Raw genomic sequence first — 20,131 nt, 5'->3', positions numbered from 1 at the left:
TTTATAAAGTGAGCTATGGGAAACTAATAACTTCTCACTCCTTTTATCTTTTTCAGAACAAAATTACTGAATGGGGTAGTCAGAGGTAAGATGTGAGCAGCAATGTGATATCATGGGGAGAATGATGACTCTAAACTCCCAAGGGCCAGTATTTTAATCCTCCCCCTTGCCACCTACTACTCATGTGACTTCTCTGGTACCCACATTCTTCAGCTACAAAATACAAGGCTTAGAATCCATAACCTCTAAGGTTCTTTCTTCCTCTGATTCTTTTTTTTTTTTTTTGGGGGGGGGGGGAGGGTTCTGCCTTGTCATGAATTATAGATTTAGAGCTATATCATTTTTTAAAATGTAAAATTCCACTTGTAAAATATAAACATTTTTTAAAATGTAAAATTCATTTTATAAAGAAGGAACCCAGGGCCCAGAATAGTTAAGTAGTTTGAACAGGTTCACAAAGGGAACAAATGATAGAAGCAGCATTTGAACTCAGGTTGTCTAAATCAGAGTCACTTAGCTTAAAAGTAATTTTTAGGAAAAAAAATTTTCTGAATGCCATGAATGAGGAAGTCCCATAAGACAAAAGGTCAGGCTGAGAATAGCAAGAAAGATAGTAAAATGTTCCAGCTTTTCAGCTCTGTATGGGGTTTGTGTAAAGGGAAGAAATCAAAGTCTCTTAGAGGGTCTCTGATCACTTATTATCCATAGCAGACCCCAGGTAGTTGGCAAAGCAGTTTTCCCAGGTCTACCGGGTAACCTGAGACATTTAGGGCAGAGGCAAATGTATTTGACCTAACAGGTCTCTGGCTATTGGAAATTGTTCTCCCGTGTCCCTATTCCTGGTCTTGCTGACCTAGACTTTGCTATTGTAGACTGAGTGTAAATAATTCAAAATGCTTAACCTAGTGCCTTTACACTGGGGTCATCAGTTACCCAGCAAACTTCTTTCTCCAGAGCCTCTCTCTCAACTATCACTTCCTTATTTGTCATGTGTAGATGTGGGTCAATGATAGTAGCTGGAGAGAAAGGGATAGAAAAGGAAATAGATTTGAAATGAGAGCTCAATGGGTACCTATGACAATATCTGAACTTTAAAACTACTGGGGATACAGAATACACACATTTATGGAAAGGTATATAAAGTATAGGGGCGACCAGATGGTACAATGGATAGAGTGTTGACTTGGAGCCAGGAGGACAAATTCTGCCTCAGACACTTACTAGCAGGTCATTTCTGTCTTTTTGCCTCAGTTTCCTCATCTGTAAAATAAGGTGGGGAAGGAAATGACAAACCACTTTAGTGTCTTTGCCAAAAAATCCCAAATGGGGACCAAATGGGGTCGTGAGGAGTTGGACAAGACTAAACAACAAGGGCCAACAGGACAGCTATCAGGAAATGACTAGTTTAAAAACAAGAGGCAACAAAATTTGAAAATACAATGAGATGGTTCAATCCACTCTATGATCTGTCATCAATCAGCAGTTACTGAGGGATCGCTACCCCCTTCAAAGCCATTCTCTGCAGGGGATTAAAGTACCCTCAGATGTCACTGATGTTTCCAAGGGATGCTGTGAATTCTCTCCTTTGTGATCAGGTAGCTACCTGTGCTCTCCTGGGCACAGGTTTTGGAGGCAAAAGGACACGAGTTCAAATGCTTTCTCTAACACTTCCTGGGTGCCTTTGGGCTTTCTTTCTGGATCTCAGTTTCCTCATTTTGACAAGTGTATTGCAATATAATTGTTTCTCATAGTCATCCTATGACTTTTTTTCTTCTGAAAACGTAATTCTGAGAAGGCGTCTGTAGGAGTTCCCAGATAGTAAGAGTGTCACGGCACACCAAAAAGTGAGGCATCCCTGACCCGGGGAAGCCCTCCCGACTCCATACCCATGGTCCTGCCAGGCGTTCAGCAGCGCAGACATTCACTAGGTACCAAGCACTGGGCTAGACAAGAGCAAAAGCCGACTGCCCCCGTGGAGCTGACATTCTGAAGGGCCAGGAGACCCCCACATGGAGCAGCAGATGCTGTGGGACCGTGATCAGGCCTTCTTTCCCTTGCCTGCATGTGCCAAATGGCTAGGTCCAGAGGGCCTGCACCCCCACTTCAGGCCTTGTGGCCCATTCTCTTTCTCTCCACCCCCGCACATGGTTCTGTCTGTCTCTGATCCTGCCTTTCTCTCCATCCATTTTTCCCCTTCCCTTTCTCCCCCTCCCTTTTCTTCTCTCTTTCCCTCTCTGTCTCTGTCCCTGCCTTTCTCTCCATCCATTTCTCCCCCTCCCTTTTCTTCTCCCTTTCCCTCTCCGTCTCCACGTCTCTCCATCTCTCCGTCTCTCTGTCTCTGTCTCTATTTCTCTCTGTGGGTCTGTCTCTCTTCTCTGTCTCTGTCTCTCCTTTCTGTCTCTGTCTGTCTTTCTCTCTGGCTCTCTGTTTCTTTCTGTCTCTCCCAATCTCTTCCCTCCTTCCCTCCCTCTTTTTCCCCTCTTCTCTGTGTTTCTTTCCCTCCCTCTCTCCCCCTTTCTTTTTCTGACACTCTTTTCCACTCCCTCCCTCTCTGTCTCCCTTCCCTTCTTCTGTCCCTTCATTGGAAGGAGAAGAGATCAGAAAATTGCTGAGGACAGACAGACACACAGACAGACGGAACCAGAGGTTCCTGTTCCAAAAATCGGTCTCTTTTCCTCTGCTTGTGTTATGTCGCATCTACCACAAGATGGCATAAGGCAGCTTACTTTGGAGGGAGGCTGGGCCAGAACGCCAATCTCTAGTCTAGACTGAATTGTCTCAGCTTTTCCTTTGCACGGAACCAGTTACAGATTTAGGAAGGACGGACCACAGATCTGGAGCAGGAAGGAACCTGGGAAGTCTTCTAGTCCAACCCCCTCATTTTACAGGTGGGAAAACTGAGTCACAGAGAAGAGAAATCTTTTGCCCAAATATATTCTATCATTAACTTTTCTCTGTCCTGTATGTGTGTTGCCTCGCTTATTAGAACATCAGAACAGGGCTTCTTTCACCCACCAGGTTTGTACCCTAGCACTTAGCCCAATGCCCGGCACACAGCAGGTGCCTAAGTAAAGCTTGTGACTGAGTGATTGCTCCTATAAGAAAGTGATACAGAAGATAACCTCTTTTCGTAAGGGTTTGTGCTGCAAGAATGAAAGGAATCAGCAAACCTACAATATTACCTAATGAGGGAGAGAGGAAAAAACAATTTTTTTCTCTAGTTTTGCAAAATACAAAGAAAAGTCAATGTAATGTATTTATTTTCTACTTATTAAAATCCATACCTAATGTCTCATGCCATCTGGTCACTAAGAATGTGGGGCTGTTTTTCCACCTTCCCTGCTATAAACTTTGAAATCAGACAATGACTCTCATGAACAGAATCTACCACGCAACTCCCCTCTACTATATCAAAATCCAATCGCAAAGTATTGATTTAGTGCCTGACGTGCAAGACACGAGAGAAAATTAGAAATCAGCGCATGAAAAAAAATGATCTAGTGAAAAACAAATATCTAAGAAAAAACAAAACTACATGCTGTGTAATTATGAGAATTAAGAGTGGTCTCAAAAAGAGATGAGAAAACACACTTCTCCCTCTTTTTTACAGAGGGAAGGAGGGAGAGAAGGAGAAAGAAAGGGAGGGAGGGGAAGATGAAAGGAAGGAGGGAGAGAGGGAGGTAGGGAGGGAGGGGAGGAGAGAGAAATAGAGGGAAACAGGAGGAGAAAGGAAAGGAGAGAGAGAGGGAGAGGGGGAAGAAGAAAAAAGGGAGGAAGGAAGGGAAGAAAGGAAGAAGGAAGGAAGGAAGGGAGGGAGGGAAGGAAGGAAGGGGGGGAAAGCATTACAAGAAATAAAAGAAACTCAAAAGGATCTATATCTACAGCACATCAAAGAAACTCAAAGAGATCTATATTTGAAGCTGGACCTTCAGAGTGATCCAGTCTAGAACCTTCATTTTCCAGATCATTTCACCATCTTGAGGTCCAGAGGGTAGAAGCGTCCAGCCCCAAATCTCCTGAACAGTAAAACACAGATCAGAGTTCTAGACTCTGGCAACAATTCTTGCTCTAGACCCAGTACCCCCACTACCATTCCATACCTTCTGCTGCTTCTCTTGAAAGTCATGATAATCGAGAATTCACCAAAAACATTTAAATATTTTGAAAGATACGTCAGTGAATCACAAGAGAACAATTTTCAAAAAGCTGGTGATTAAGCACTTCTAAGTTCATAAAAAAAATTCCCATATGATAAAACGCATGCTAAGGATTCCTCTTCTTCTTTGTTGTTGTCGTCTTAAATTATTCCTTTCCTGAAGGAACTAAGATTATGCAAACCCATTTTCAAAACAGGTTATAATCACTGACAATGATTACACTCCTAATGTTGCTCAACTGAGATGCTCATACTCATAATTGTTTCTGTTCTTTTATCCCAAACTATTTAGAAGCTCTGGTATAGATCCCACATTTTAAAAAGCAAAGTGATTTCTGTGAGAAACGTACTAATATTGTAGAAAGGACAAAGAACCTGGATGAGAAGACTGCCTCCAACACCTGACTGGGTGATGCTGGCTGGGCAGGTCACTTCTTCTCTCTGTACCTCAGTTTCTTTCTTTATGAAATTCGAAAGTTGAGTAAGATTAACAGTCTCTTGAAAAGGAATACTGGAGATTGCTAAACTGGTCAGTCTGTAAGTTTTATTTGAAACACACACACGTACACAAAATCAAAAAATTCTTCAAAGTCCAGGATCCAACTAGGCAAAAATAAGAATAATAATAATAATCCTTTGGGCAAAATATCAATAACTTTTTGAACAACACCACACTGTTTCAATTATAGCCCTAAACCAGATCTTTTTCTTTTTGAAAGTCTATATTCTCTCCAGGTCCATTAGAAAATAATTCATTGGGATCAGAGGTAATTTTTATGAGATCCAGGCTTTGTGGAGCAGGGGGAAAAAGAAATAGAAAATCATGGTAACTAGAATACCTCTTGGGGCTCATGCAACATTAAGATCCTGGGTTCTCCTCCTGAGAAATATAAGCTCTTTGAAGGCAGGTGATATTTTTTGTTTAGTTTTGTCTTTTTAATGTCCACATCTGGTATGTGATTAATAAATACTTGTTAACTGATTCCCTCCCAGAGCCATCCTGTCCCTAACTCCTGGCCTATAGGGATCACAGCATTAAACCAGTTTTTCTCGGCTTATATACTGTTTTGACAATTCTATTTCTACATAATTAATTTTATTTGTAATACGATGTATTTTATTTTATGCATTTAAAAGCACGATTTAAAAAAAAAAGACTCCAAAGCTCCATCAAGCTGTCAAAAGAGGCCCAGGCCATAGAAAGGCTAAGAACTCCTGGCTTTCTACCAGAAGGGCCCTTTTGTTGCTGATCAGTCATTTCAGACACATCTAACTCTTCCTGACCCCATTTGGGATTTTCTTGGCAAAGATACTAGAGAGCTTTGCCATTTCCTTTTCCAGCTCATTTTACAGATGAGGAAACTGAGGCAAACAGTTTATATGATTTGCCCAGAATCACACAACTAATAAGTGTCTGAGGTTGGATTTGAACTCATGAAGATGAATCTTCCTAACTCTAGGTCTGAAGTTCTATCCACTATGGCACCACCTAGCTGCCCCTAAAGGTCTCATAGAGCTTAAGTAAGAGCCCTCAAAGCTCATCTATCCACTAGGGTGCCCCTGAGCTGTCCCCAAAAGGCCCAAGCAGATTGTATAGTCCAATATATTATTGTGCAGGTGGGGAAACTGAGACATAGAGAGGTGAGGGGACCTTAGAGATTATCTAGATCAGCTGAAGCAACTGAAACCCAGAGAAGTAAGGGGACGTAGCTAAAATCACACACAGTCTACTAGAAGAACTGGAATTCCAACTGATCGGAGCCCAAAGCCTGCATTCTGCTATCACTGGCTGCCTTTGGCTATTCCGGCCCACTCCAAAACCACCTACATCTGGAGACCAGGCAGGCAGTGGGGATCTGGGGATTCTGCTAGTTTACTCCCTGCCTGGAGCTATTGGCCAAAGGAAACTTCCCTATCTGGAGATCAAGCTTCTGGCTTTCCCCCCAACAGTCTTTGTGTTTGCTCTTCCCCACCTCAGGAGCAGAGCCAAAAAAACAATATACACAATGATTACAACAATATAAATGGAAAGAACCAAACAAAAACAGTAAAAGTGAACCTAGTAAAATTAGAAAAATGATGTCGGACTCGAATGAAGAAATATGAGAAGATATTGCCCAACCCACCCCTTTGGTGGGGTTGTTACCTTTTCCATTGATTTTCAACGTATGGATCAATTGTATTGATTCTTTTCCTTTTTTAATCTTTAAATTTTTATTAATTTTCATATGGGATTCTCTGAGAAAAGGAGAGGGACTGGAAATAACTATGATGCCATAAAAAATGAAAAGACACCATCATAGCAGCATTTATAAAGCGCTTTAAGATTTGCAAAGTACAAACATTTTCTTGTTTGATTCTTGAAATAACACTAGGAGTAAGTGCCATTATCCCCATTTTACAAATAACTGAAAACTGAAAAAGACAGGGGTTAAGTGTCTTGCCCAGAGTCTCAGAGCTTACAAGTGTTTGAAACTTGATTTGAACTCAGGTTTTCCTGACTCTGGGTCTAGTACTCTATCTATTGTCCCATCGCATTGCCTCTTGTCATTCAGTCACGTGTGACTTTTCTGGTGGACCAGCGTTCATGGGATTTTCTTGGCAAATATACCGGACTAATTTGTTATTTCCTTCTCCAGCAGATTACCTTTTGTCCAAACTCTACTATAATCTGTCCACTTTGGGTAACTGTACAACACAGTCATATTTTTTATTGAGCTATGGATGCTCCTCTCCCAACACAAGGCCATGATTCAGGAGGGGACCCGCCTCTAGAGCCATCTTTTTATCTTTTACACTAACTAGCACATAGCAGAAGTCAATAAATGTTTCCAGAATATTTTTTTTTTTTTAAAGAGAGGAGAGTTTTTCTGTTCTAAACCTATGATCCTTCCTTCTCCCAGAAGGACTGTGGGTACAAAACACCACATACACTATCAGGCAAGGTAATTTTATTAATTGTTTTAACTGTTTTTATTTGTTATAAGCAATCATTTGGTGGATAAGAGGCTTATTAGGAAATAAATATAGTATCAAAATTATCAATAAAATTTACACAAATCACCAACTCCTTCAAAATTACTGACCTCTAAATAATTTTCTTTCTCTTTCTAACAGTCAAGGAGAATTATGTCCTAAGTAACCATAATAATAGAAGCAACATGGCACATTGATAAAGAACCAGCTTCAAAGACAGGAATTCGGATTCAAATCCTGCCTCAGAGATAGCCTTGGCTCTATAACTCTGGCTAGGTCAATTCATTTCTATTGGTTTCCTTAAATATAAAATGAGGTGTTTGAATTTTGAAAAGTTACAAGGTTTGATCAATGCAACGGCCAACCTTGATTCCAGGGGAACAATGATGAAAAAAGTTATCTACCTCCTGACCAAAAATGTGACAAATTTCAAAATGCAGAATGAGACAGACATTTTTAAATGTGGCCAATGTTTTGTTTGTTTGTTTGTTTTTGCTTAACTGTGTATATCTTACAATTTCTTCTCTTTCATTTCCCAATTTTTTTTGGGGGGGGGTGTAGGGAAAACAAATGAAGGAAAATAAAAGCTTGTTAATTGGGGAAAAAGTACATGTATGTGTGCATACACATATATAGTATACATGTACACAGATACATACATGTATACAAATGTGTGTTATGTGTATGTGTATATATATATATATAAACACACACATATATTCAGTAACTTTTAAAATCTCTTCTAGTTTTTAAGTCTATGATTCCATGCTCTATTCCCCAGGGGATTAACACTATATGTTTTAGAAAAAAGGTCATTGTGCTATGGTAGAGAGAACTCCCTACAATGATGAAATCACAGGTCCAATTTCAAAAATAAAATCCCACCCCATAAAAATAATGTAGCCTATTTGTAATTGTCAAAATGTTCATCTCTATATAACCCATTCTTTGAAAATATTAAACCAAAGTTTTATGGGGCAGTTAAGGGAAGGAGAGCAAGACAGATCAAAGCCTCTAAATGGTCACCAAGCATCCCAATACTAAGTCTGTAACTCATTATCGTCACACGGGTTAACCACATCCACCTCCCTCATATATCACTATGCCCATGAAAGAGATTTAGAAGTCTTGGCCAGGGAAAACGCTCGGTTAACTAACTGTCTTAAGACGGGAACCATTTCTTGCGTGACCAGGGCAGCTGTAAAAGCTTCAGGCTGCCTCTGTCTCTCTTACCTCCCCTGGACTTAAAGGGAAGCCCATGCTCTGCAGACCCTTGAAACAGATGGATTGCCCCTTTCCGGACACCCTAGGGCTACAGATCTGGCTGGATCGCTCTGTTATTGTTTTTGTTCAACGGCGCTGGTTCATCTGTGCTTTGAGTATCCACATGCTGGCCCCAAGAGTGACGATGGACATTGTTAGCAGGGTCTCCTCCTTCTTAATTTCTGGCTTCCTCTGTTTCTGCAGGTTGCAGTTCAGGAAACCGGAAAATGGGCCACAGGAAACCTGGGGCCTCTTACATCTGTCCCACTTTGTAATCACTGCTCTGGTTTGATTTTGCCTGGTGTCTCGAGTTTGGTTTAACCCCCGAACCCGACAACGGAATGTAGCCAGTCTGGCTTCCTGGACAAATTCATTTGGATATTTTCTATCCCCTAATCCCCTCCAGAATACTACTTTTTACTTTATGCAACAAAGCCTCCTATTAAAGATAAGGTTGGTGAACTTTTTTTTTAATACGTGGATCACTGAATCTCGATATAATTGGTTTTCTTTGTAATCCTTTATATTTTATTTCACACATATAAAAATACTATTCTGATCCAATATCCATTTCATCAACTAGCCAAGGGGGATCCATTATACAAAATGATCTGTAGTTCTTGTCCTACAGACAGAAGAAAACTTACACAATGACTACACAATGAAAATGACTAGCACATATGCACAAATAAAACTGAACACTTCCTTGAAGTATTAGCTAAAATTCCACCTTCTACTGAAAGCCTTTCCCAGACCTTCATAAAGCAAGTGCATTTACTCTGTTGACTGTCTCCCACTAATGGAAGGACTATCTTTTGCTTCTTTTTGGGTACGCCTCGTTTAAAATACTGTTTGGTACATACTAGGCACCTAAAAATGTTTATCGATCGATTGATTTATCTAATATATGTTTTTTGTTCATAATTGTTTGCATGTTGTCTTCCCCATTCCATTGAGGGCAGGAACTGTCTTAAAGTGTCTTTTTTTGTACTTCCAATTAACTGGCACATAGTAGGTGTTCAATAAATATTTCTTGATCTATTGGTTGATTCATCCTACATATAGCTTGTTTGTTCATAGCTGATGGCATATTCTCTCTCCCATTAGACTAAAGACAAGAACTCAATTGCTGACCATATATATATATTTTGCTGAAGCAATTGGAGTTAAGGGACTTGCCCAGGGCCATACAGCTAGGAAGTGTCTGAGACCAGATTTGAACTCAGGTCCTCCTGACTTCAGGGCTGGTGCTCTATCCACTGCCCTTGATCATTCATTTTTGGAGAAGATCAATGATATCACCCGTTGATGTCTTAATGTGTGTGTGAATTGGATTTAAATGAGAAAAAGCTAGGCAAAATTAATAGTCTTACTCTCTCTTCAGTCATGGAACATCAGTGGCAAGACAAAGATCAAGACAACTGGTGATGGCCTGGGATGCAGTGGATGACCATGGCCCCTTTGATGGCTGACCAAGCTCTAAAGACTCCAGCCACCTTCAGGGTCATTGGAACAAATTGTGCTCATCCGCTTATTGTACCAGGGGAAGTCTTCCCAAGCTTGAGATAGATGTTCCCCTAACTCACCGATGGGTACCCCCAACCTGGTTTAGCCTGTCTGCGGAGATAGTTTCACCAGAGTTTGTTTGCTTCAGGTGTTTAATAAATGTTCATTGATCGACTGGAATTATAATGTCAACCTTGGGCGCAGAGAAGAAGTAAGAAAATTCACTTCCCTTCTTTCTATTCAGAGGTGGGAGACTATGGGTATGGCATATGACATATACTGTCAGAATGGGTAGATGGGTTGATTTGTCTTACAGAACAGCTCTGCTTCCCTTCTCTATTTTCTATTCTTGTGTTACAAGGTAAGGACGGTTAGATGAGTGAGGCAGGAAATGAACTATATTCTGAAACAAAAGTGATGTAAAAATAATAGATATCAAAAAAAAAGTAAAACAAAAGTGATATATTAAAAATGTCACCAAAAAGATCAAAGCTTTGAGACTAGAAGGGTAACACAGAGGTAATGGAATCCAACTTTCTGATTTTACAGATGAGAACTCAGTGACCACAAATGACTTGTCCAAAAAAAATCACACTGATAGTTATGTTTCAGAGGTGAGATTTGAATCTAAGACTTTCTGGCTCCAATTCCAACACTTTGCTCACTAAACCACATTGGTTTTCTTCCAATTACTCATGGTTGGCTTCCCATTAGAATGTGACTACTTAAAAGAAGAGATTATCTGTGTTTTTCCCCAAGAAAGCTTTATTCACGAATGTTCTATTCATTCATTCCAAAGAGTCAATAAATATTTATTGTAGATATATTATATCTATATCATATATAAAATTTTATTTATATATTTTTTATTTTAGATATATAATTATTATTATATATTACATATAAATATATAAATATTTATTAATTATTATGTGTTAGACACTGTGCTGGGGAAAGAAAAGGAGGCAATAACTTCTAGAGGATATTTTTGTCTTTTTAATCTCAATACTAATCACTAGAAAGAAGCCAAATTCTAAGGAGAAAAAAACAAACAAACCAATAAAGATCCAGGAACAGAGAAATTAAATATATCTCTTTCTTCTTGTCAGAGAGGTGGGGAGCTACCAGGGCAGAAAATTGCATACACTGTCAGTCTCGATCACTAAAAGCATTGGTTTTTGACTGATCAGTTGAACAAAGGAGGGTTCAATCCAGTTGAAGGGCAGAAGAGAAAATAATCTAGAAATGATAGTGTTTTACAAAAGTGCAAATTATTTTTGTTGTTACAAAGACACCAATAATCCTTTTATTTAAAAAAAAAATTAAAGGCAATTCTGCTTGGGAGATTATGAAACTGAAAATGTCATTCATTAGACAATGGAGAAATTCCCAGTAAATGAAAATTTGCAACTGATCAAAATAATATTGTGCAATTGAGTTTTTGTTTTGGGGGGAGAGAGGTGTTGCTGAATCTGTGATTTCCTCAGTGCAGGGGAAAATCCTTGGTTTGGAAACTTCCTCCATGATGATTCAGTCTCCCAACTTCCATCCTTGAGAGAACTGCCTGAGTACTGAGAACTTTAATGTCTTTCACTGACTCTGTCGCATTGCCACGATGTGAAGACTTGAACTCAGGTCTTCTCAATTCTAACAAATCAACTATTCTAGTTGGTCTCTAATGAATCAAATAGAAAAATCACATGGACCTATTATTTTAACTTAGTTTAGGGACAGAACGGACAGAGGTCCTGGGTTCAAATCCCAGTTCAGTTCCTTAGTATCTTGTACCTTGGGAAGTCATCTTTCCTTGTCTCCATCTCAACTCTTTGTTTGTGTTTTGGCCGGGCAGTTGGGATTAAATGACTTGCCTAGAGTTTTAGAGCTAGAAACTGTTAAGTGCCTGAGGCTGAATTTGAACTCAGGTCCTCCTAATTTCATGACCAGGACTGTATCCACTGTGCCACCTAGCTGCTCCTTATTTATCTGTTCCTTTGTTTATTCATCCCCAATTAATTAAATTATTTGCAAGGCAATTGGGGTTAAAAGACTTGCTCAGGGTCACAGCTAGTAAGTGTTAAATGCCTGATGGGATAGTTCTGCTGAAAAAAATTTTTGTCTTTCTTTTTTATTCTTTGAGATGGATGGATAGATAAGGGGCAGATTTAGAAAAGATGCTACAAAAAATAAAATTTGAACTCGGGTCTCCAATCTCCTCAACTCTTAAACGGGGGGTTTGACTCTCTGGGTCCTAAGGCCCTCTTCCTACTCCGACCCCAAAGACCCTACATTCGGTGGGATGATTTGCCCATGAACAACCCCCATGAGCACACAGCTATAATCTATCAATTATTACAATCTGTGGATCAAATAAGGGTCCCCAAAACATCCCAACCATAAAAAATGGTCCCCCATCAAAGGGAAAGGGTGTAACAGTGGGAAGAGGGATGGATTTGGAGTCAGAAGCATTCAAATCTCATCTCTCCCTGTTCCCCATGTGGCAGTGGATTCAATACAAGAGGTAGAGTAAAAAAACCTGGGTTCAAATCCCACCTTGGATACATGTTAGCTTAGGCAAGTCACTCAGTTTTTTGTTCTTTTTCAAGGCAAGAAAGTGTCTGAGATTTGAACTGAGATCCTCCTGACTCCAAGGTTTGTGCTCTATCCACTACACCATCTAACTGCCCCCAGTTCTTACAAGGGTCCAATGAAAATAATGCATGCTAATACAAATATTAGCTAGGATTATTAAGATCCCAAACAAATTAAATCACCTCTATGGACAAAATGATTTCTAATATCCTTCCGGTTGTTCATGATCCTTTGTAGCACTTTATATAAATTGACTTATTTGATCCTCATAAAACATTTGTGACTTGTGCCGTTATCATGTCCATTTTATAGATAAAAAAAACTGAGACCCAAGCGACGTGCCCAAAGTCACCTAAGTTTTGTTGTTGTTCAAGTCATTTCGGTCACATTCGACTATTTATGACTTCATTTGGGGTTTACTTGGCAAAAATGCTGGAATGGTTTGCCATTTCCTTCTTTAGCTCATTTGATGGATGAGGAAACTAAGGCACACAGGGTTAAGTGACTCGCCCAGAATCACACAGCTAATAAGTGTCAGAGGCCAGATTTGATCTCAGGAAGATACCTTCCCGACTCCAGGCCCAGCACCATATGCACTATGGTATTACTGAGTTGCCCCAAGAAGCCCTATGGTGTCAACTAATTGCCCCAAGGTAGGAAACCCCAAGTCACATTTTAACTCGGTCCTTTAAGATCACAGACTTCCATTTGGAAGAGATCTCAGAGGCTGCCGGGCCAATCTCTTTGGTTTCTATGAATGATGAACACTAAGGCCCATAGAGAGTAAACCAGTTGCCCAATTGTTGCTCTTTAAGGTAGGATTCGACCTCAGGTTTTAGAAGCAGTTATGTATGCCAGAAGATGGAGCTTGCCTCAGATACTTACTAGCTATGTCACTGGGGGCAAATGATTTAACCTCCCTGTGCCTCAGTTTCCACATCAGTAAAATAAGTTTAACACCCACCCTCAAAGGATAAAATGAGATAATGTTTCCAAAGTGTCTTCTAAACATTAAAATGCTATTATCTGAAAGCCAAATCTGACTCTCACTCCTACACCAGGCCGCCTCTGAAGCTACAGTCACCGAGCACCAAACGTAAGAGGGGGAACCTGAGAGCCAGATGTTAGCTCTCTCCTTGGACCCTCCAGTTCTAAAAGGGTCCTGCCAAATCCTCAAGCATCTTACTCATCCCAAAGAGGGATTTTCTGCTGTAACAGTGGCTTCCTTCTTCACTCGGGAAAGGGGAGGCAGCTCCGAGAAAAGCTTAGTTTTTCATTCTGATGGGAATCATCTGATGGGAAGCCTGGCAAACCAGGGCTTCTCCCTGCTGGGAGTCAGAGCGGGAAATTTCCTTGTACATTTCTGGTCCGGACCAAGCGGTTGCTCTGGTTCTGCCGGTTTGTGCCCCTTGTGGGGTGACAGAGGAGACCCCCGTGCTTGGAGAAATATCTCTGTGCTAGTTTGCATATTTTCCATGCTTTACTAATATTCTACAGAAATGAGTCAGGGCATGAAAAAAGGAACTTCCTCACCCCTTTTCTGCAGATGTGAGGGACTATGGGTGTGGAATGCTGAATACGCTCTCAGACTTGACTGATGGGATCGTTGTGCTGATTTTTTTTTTTTGTCTTTCTTTTTTATTCTTTGAGATGTATAGATAGGAAAGGGGGGAAGTTATATTTAGAAAAGAAGGTGACATAAAAATTAAAAAAGCAACACAAATTTTTAAAGAAAAAACATAAATAAAACTGGTCAAGGATATGGTAAAGGTGATCGTGGCCACTGATAGTAGCAGAAAGCAGTCTCAAAGTTAGGAAGATCTGAGTTGGAGTCCTTCCCCTGATACATACTGACTTATGACTGTGGATCAGTCACCTAACTTCTCAATTTCCACAACTTTTTAAAAAGTATAGGTTATACATGATACAATAAAAGTGATTAAACAGGTTTTTACAGTTAGGTGTCAGTATTGGCCCCCTCATACCAGCATTATCACTGTACTTTCACCATATTTTTTGTTTTCTTTCCTGGTGAACATATAACCAAACTAAGGGTGTAGATAATTTTATGAAAGCAGCGATAAGAAAGAAAGCGATAAGAAAGCGTGTAATTAGACTTACTTGACACTACTTAAATTTAAATAGATTGTCACTTGCAAGGATAAATAAGTTCAAATATTGTAAATGAATTAATATTAAAAGTTCTTCAATTTAACACTTTACTAACACTGGGTGCAATAATTGAGTCGCTTAGCATTAGTAAAAACAACTGGATCTTTCTGCTGACAACTTAGGTTGTGAGTTATGCTTAAAAGCTTTAAATCGAATGTTTCTTGTATCTGCCACACAATGTTAGAATGTTCAAACCTCCCCCTGCAACTTCTCAAGCTGTGCTAAATTGATAGACCTTGAAGTCTGACTCTGTGCTTACAGAACTTCATTTAAAATAGAATATGGTTTTCATTTTTGATAAATTGCTGAATTTTAAAGAAAGTTTTTGGGGGGCATCAAATATTTTGGACCATGCAGAGAATATATATTGTACTGTAGTCATTTTGTATTCACATTTGTATGATGTGACGGAATAGAAGTGAATGTTAATCACCGCTTGATGGTTAATAAAGTTGTTTAAATTAAAAAAAAAAAAAGTATAGATTCTATATGAATTCTGGTCTTCACCGGGAAAGAGAATTTCTGCAATGGGAATTTCCCATATTTGTGAAGTCATAATTCCAGGAAAAATAATTTATTGTCATCATCATCAATCTTATTCTCATCTTTTTTCATAAAGTTCAAATAGAATTGGTTCTAGACTAAGTTGCTATCCTGTTTTTATTTTATATTTAATGTTAGGGGCACTAATGTACGGGGAATAGAGTAGCAGACCTGGCTTGAGGAAGACCTGAATTCAAATCCAGCCTCGGGCACATTCAAGCTATGTGAACCTGGGCAAGACACTTCACTCTCTCTGCCTCAGTTTCCTCTTTAGTAAAATGGAAATAATCTCTAAGGATCAAATAAGATATGAATAAAGTGTTTTGCAAATTTGAAAGCACTTTATAATTCCCATTATAATATAATATCAAATGAGATAATGCTAAATATCTAGTAGTATAAATTATTATTATGCTATCACAAGAAAATATTAATAATAATATCTCTAGAATCCTGGGCAGAAAGACAAAATATTGGATTTTTTTGTGACTGAATGAAATTACGAATGTTGTGGTGATTAGCCACAGAGCACAGCACAGCATCTTGAGATCTGGTCTTGGATTCAAGTCAATGGATACTCAGGTCCCATTTCAAAGTGGAGGGAACACTTAGCCTACAATCAGGAAAACCTGAGTTCAAATCTAGTCTCTGACTTCTTTCAGCTATATGACCCTGGGTCAATCACTTAATGTCTGCCTCAGTTTCCTCATTTGTAAAATGGACTTAGTAACAGTACTTATCCCTCAGGGCTGTGAGGATCACATCGTATAAGGTTTGTGGGGCATTTTGTAAATCTTAAAGTACCGCATAAATGCTACTTTTGTTGTTGAAATGACAATGATGATGATGATATTTTATCTTTGCCGTACAAGCTGTGTGACCCTGGTCACGTCACAGCCAAAGCTGAAAATAACCGAGCATGAACATTTTTAGGGAGTAGATACTATTCAAAAGTCAGTGAAAGTCAAAACGGTCCTTCCCCCCACACACATTAAGAATACACTTGGTCTGACATGAAACAATGGTGGCTTTTCCATCTCCAAAAACTCCGCTATTTCCTGACAGAGTATCCTCCAGCTTTTTTTCCTATTGTGCTGAAACTGTAAAAAAACTTTCTAAATCGGGACTTCCTCCTATTATACTGGAGAGGCGTCTTTCTGGGAAGTGCCCCTCAGAGGCAGAAGGTAGGAATTCCTGCAGCACCACCCAGTGGAAACATAAGAAGGGGAAAAAAAAATGTAAAGGAAGATGTGGCTTTTGTTTTCAGGAAAGGAAAAGAAAAGAAGCCCTTAGCTCTCCAAAGTAAACTTCCAAATGTTCCAGTTTTTCCGCGGATGGCCATTAATAACATCATTTGCTTCGGAGTCCTAAGATCTAAACCTGGAAGGGAAGTCGGAGACCATCTAGTCTCATCCCTTCGTTTTACAGCTGGGGAAACTGAGGCAGGGTCTTGCAATGAATCTGTCTGAAGGCCACGGATAAGGCTCAGAAACAGACTCTGAATCCCAGCATTCAAGGCTCTAGCCATTAACAACTGTGACACACGCTGCTTCCTAAATGACCTCTCCCCAATAGAATGGAAACTCCTGGAGATCAGGGACTATTTTATTTTGTTTTATTTTCAGTGACTAGCACACTAGTACCTGACATGTGGCAGACACTTAACAAATGGTTGAGGTGTAACCTAGACAAGTCATTTGCCTGTCTGCCTCAGTTTCCTCGTCTGTAAAAATGAGCTGGAGAGGGAAACGGCCAACCATTCCAGCATCTTTGCTAAGGAAACCCCCAAAGGGCATCTTCAAACGAACAACAAGAAAAAAATGAACTGATGGATGGATTGAGGTCAGGAGTGGGAAGGTTTGCCAGATCTTCAGAGTCCATATTCTCCACCTTATTTCAATTAAATCTGTCTTAAAAACCACTTCCTCCTCTTCTTTTCCCCAACTCAACCGCACCCACCCACACAATCCTGCTTTCACGCCTTCCTCGAGTGTCTCCCCAAAATACGCACACATGCACATGTGTGTACACACACACACACACACACACACACTACGTTCACGCTTACATATTCAGAGAAATTCAACTTCCCACACTTTGGGGATCCAGGAGACAACACTTTGCAAATGGGATTCCAAGAAAATCAGGGTGTCCAGTAAAAGCCTTGGGGGACCGGGAAGTTCACAGCTACATGTCTATATTCTGAGGTCCAGACAAAAGGCATTGGTTCCTGATAGAAAAGCAAACTGCACATTTACCTTCCCTTTCCCCCGTCCCCAGCTTTAGTTCCTTCACTGGTCCCAGGGGAGCAAAACAGACCCGAAGGCCTCCCGAAGCACGCTAAGACATTTCTGTCCAACCCAAAGAGAGAGCTACCTTTCACTGCTGGCCAGAGGCCAGTCTCCACTCTGCCCATCCTTCTCCTGAGACAAATGGGTTGTTCCTGAGGCTTTGGAAAAGAGCTTTTTGGCTCGCCTCGGGAACAAAAAGGTTTCTCTTTGTCAGTAATTCAATTATCCTCATGACACATCACTGCATTAAGATTGTCAGGGATTGGAGAGGATGATAAGAAAAAGTCTCCTACATTCATGCTTTCCTCCAGGGGAAAGGAAGCTCATCGGGGAGCATGAAGTCAGTTTCATAACATGAAAACTTAATTCCTCTCTGCTCTCTCTAATCTATAAAGGACGGCTTTAATAAGAATAAGAAGAATAGCTAACATTTATATAGCACCTACTATGTGCCAGGCACAGTACTGATTACTTTATAATTATTTATTCCATTTGATCCTCACAACAGCCTTGGAAAGAGCTGTTATTGTCCCCATTTTAATAATAATAATAATAATAGTAATAAGTGATATTTATATAGCTCCTACTATGTGCCAGGTACTGTACTGAGTGCCTTATGATTATTACCCTATTTGATCCTCATTCAAAACATCCCCAGGAGGTGGGTGTTACTATTGTTCCCATTTTAATAATAATAATAACATACATTTATATAGCACCTACTATGTGCCAAACACTGTACTGAGAATCTTACAATCATTACTCCATTTGATCCTTACTTACAACAGCTCTGGGAGTTGGGTGTTACCATTATCCCTATTTTAATAATAATAATAATAACTGCTATTTATATAACACTTACTATGTGCCAGACACTGTATTAAGTACTTTATAATTATTTTCTCATGTGATCCTCACAACAACTTTGAAAGGCAGGTGCTATTACAGATGAGGAAACTGAGGCAAACATATTAGCTAACTAACCCAGAAGTCGGAAGTGCTTGAAAATGGATTTGAACTCAGGTTTTTCTGATGTTAAGTAGGATTCTCCAGCTATTGCGCCATCTAAAATCAGTTGTTTTCTCCATTTGAAAATCCATAATCTTAGCATGGTTTTTTACCTTTTATTTTTCGTGTGTGTGTATATGTGTTCTTTTGTAACAAAGCTGAAATGGAAATATATCTTGCATGATTCCACATGTATAATCGACATCATAATGTTTGCCTTCTCAAAGGCAGAGAAAGGGTGGGATAATCTGTAATTCTAAATCCTAAAACATGAATGTTGAAAAAATTTAATTGTAATTTGGAAATATTTAATGAAGTAAAAAATTGGAAAAAATCCACAAGCTTAAATGTGCAACCAAATTATTAAAATTCTTGAACCTGATACCATAAGTAGTGGGATTGGGAAGAAGGGCTCCCTACCTATTCCTTGCATTAATAACATTAATCTATGCTAAATTTTATAAAGCACTTTCATATTTACAAAGTAAACTTCATTTGATCCTCATAACAATTCCAGGAGGTAGATGTTCTTTTTATTACTATTCAACAAAGAAGGAAAATGAGGCAGAAAGTCACACAGCTAATCTGAGCAGAATTTGAATTCAGGTCTGACTCTGAGTTCTACACTCTACCCAATGGGCCACCTTTTGCTATTGTTCAATCTGATCCAACTCTCTGCGACCCCATTTGGGATTTTTCTTGGCAAAGATCTTTGCCAAGTGATTTGCTATTTCTTTATGCAGATAATTTTACAAAGGAGGAAACTGAGATAAACAGGGTTAAGTGACTTCTCCAAGGTCACACAGCTAGGAAGTATCCAAAATATTCTGGCCCCAAATCTGGCACTCTATCCACTTCCCCATCTGTCTGTGTCAAAAACCCATTTGAAGTGTTTCTTCTTGAGGACTTCTACATATAAAAATATTTATAACATTTTTTTGTTGTTGTTGTAGAAAAGAACTGCAAACTATGGGGGTATCCACTAATTGAGGAATCACTAAACAAATTAGATTATATTCATGTTGTAGAATACTACTTGCTATAAAAATGATAAATGGAATAATTTCAGTGAAACATGTAGAGACCTATATGAATTAATATGGAATAAAGTGAATATGATCAGGACAACGGTAACAAAACATTATAATAACTAACAATTTTGAAAGCTTGAACAACCTTAATCAAGACAGGTAATGAAGAAGGCTCCTCATCTTCTGAAAGAAAAATGATGTACTTGGATTCTGATTGAGACACCTATATTTTGGATGCAGCCAAGAGAAGAATTAGTTTTGCTTAATTTCTCATATTTATTAAAATGCTATTTTTTTCTTTTTTTCATGGACGGGGGTAGGAGGAAAAGAAAATAGACTTTTGATAATTTAACTAATTGAAATTTTTTTTAAAAGAAGCATTCATTTTTATCATCGTCACATATGTCAATAACAGTTGACTAATCTCAACATCAACCAGAAGCATTTTAACGGCACTAAAACGTAAGTACACACACACATTCAACCCTCCATAAGTTAGAGGTTTAATATTGAGAAGGAGTATACTATGTGAAAAATTGTACTATGAAAAGAAGACCTGAGTTCAGATTCCTAACTGGATGCATACTGTGTGATGG

At 39.2% G+C, this 20,131-nt stretch overlaps 1 protein-coding gene and 1 pseudogene across 1 annotated transcript in view; both read right to left on the bottom strand.

The window, feature by feature from the left end:
* The window catches only part of ELK3 (ETS transcription factor ELK3), a 93,212-nt gene that overhangs the window by 44,350 nt on the left and 28,731 nt on the right, over positions 1 to 20,131 (bottom strand). The gene's annotated exons all lie outside the window — the stretch shown is intronic.
* The window catches only part of LOC127538760 (broad substrate specificity ATP-binding cassette transporter ABCG2-like), a 63,118-nt pseudogene continuing 51,469 nt past the window's right edge, over positions 8,483 to 20,131 (bottom strand).

Source organism: Antechinus flavipes, chromosome 5, assembly GCF_016432865.1.
Source record: "Antechinus flavipes isolate AdamAnt ecotype Samford, QLD, Australia chromosome 5, AdamAnt_v2, whole genome shotgun sequence".
NCBI lineage: Eukaryota > Metazoa > Chordata > Mammalia > Dasyuromorphia > Dasyuridae > Antechinus > Antechinus flavipes.
Note: the sequence above shows the minus strand (reverse complement) of the source record. Positions and strands in the feature narration are given on the sequence as shown.